The sequence below is a fragment of the Pinus tabuliformis genome, chromosome 4_1 (genome assembly GCF_031772625.1).
Source record: "Pinus tabuliformis cultivar Carrire ecotype Pingquan chromosome 4_1, CPIR1, whole genome shotgun sequence".
NCBI lineage: Eukaryota > Viridiplantae > Streptophyta > Pinopsida > Pinales > Pinaceae > Pinus > Pinus tabuliformis.
This window is the reverse complement of record NC_142303.1, coordinates 44,260,658-44,261,984: the sequence shown is the minus strand read 5'-3', so window position 1 is coordinate 44,261,984 and position 1,327 is coordinate 44,260,658. Positions and strand designations below refer to the sequence as shown.

General features: G+C 41.7%; 1 pseudogene; it reads right to left on the bottom strand.

Moving 5' to 3' along the window:
* Window positions 1–675: 675 nt before the first annotated feature.
* LOC149174091 (protein HCC2 pseudogene) lies at window positions 676–1,014 on the bottom strand (annotated as a pseudogene).
* Between the last annotated feature and the right edge of the window lie 313 nt (window positions 1,015–1,327).

Sequence of the window (1,327 nt, the reverse complement as noted above, 5' to 3'; positions counted from 1 at the left end):
TATGCTTCGTCCGGATCAGCTGGAAAACTGGAAGAATCGCTGAGATGTTGAATGGATGAGGCCAGAGGACCTCTGACGAGGTTTTGCAAGTTCTGAGCCGGTTCTTTGAATGCAGAGGCAGAGTTCTATCCGCGGCCCACTGGATCATATCATTGCAGCAATGCCGCGGTTGGAGGGCCCGACCGGGTTCGAACCGGTGACATGGTGAATGCATAACGCTTCTTTTTCTGGTATAGCCCTCCTTTCATCATTGTAGTGTAACAGAAGGCCTGCACTGATAAGTACCAACAATGCTGTTGGAACAATGCCGAGCCTGAATGCCAATGGCCTTGATGTCAAGCCATTCTGCAGTAAGTGACGGTTAGTTTTAGTTCCATTCTTTTTGGAATTTGATGATGTTGTATATTTGAAGACATGACTATTCAAATGCAAAACCGGTAAACTTAAGCAGTTCCTGTAACGATGCGTTGCTTCGATGGGATTGGGTGTGTGTCCATATCCCAAGAGGCTTTGCGAGGTGGATAAAGAGTGGGAATGGAGGTTGGAAAAGCCCTTGAAGGGGTAACGAGAATAGAAACGTTTGGCTCTGATGCCATCACAATTCTACTCAGCAGAAATCTGCCCATGTCTTATATGTGTTTGATTACTCAATCCATTATTCCTTGCGCACGCGCATTATGTCATTAGAAATATAAGTTCATAAGCTATAGCATCAGTCAATTGCTCTGCATTATACTCCAGCCCAAACATTCTCACAAATTCCATGTACATATTATGTGAACAGTCAATAAGGTAATCCGATCCTTCTTCATCAGTTTTTTTGAAATAAACACGGTACAATTGGGCTACCTGCCTTACTGCATTTACAGGTCCAGTCAACCCCATTATTTTTGCATGAAATTCTTTGAGATATGCTCGCAATTGTGAAGGAGTATCACGCAAGGGATCGATGGTAATAAAGACTGGGTTAATCCTCATGTTCTTCAATTCTAAGATATCAATGACTTTGACCATCTTGTTTGAATAAATTCTTTGCACGTGCCAATGAGGAGGCTTTCATACACTTGCTGGAGAGTATTCTTGTACACAGGATTTAGTTTGTGAGCACTGGGAGTAGTGTAGGCATAGATATTTCTTAAGAGTGATTTTTGTCAGAACTTGAAAGTAAGAGCAGCATTCAGTTCAAATTTATGGTGGTAATTGTACAGTTGGGAATCTTATAATTATTAAAACATTCAGTAGACTGCCTGTCCTTGAACAGCTGTACCTTGTAACAAAATACTTGAGAGGCAGGAACTAGTGATGATGCGTTTTGTGAATGTAGTTG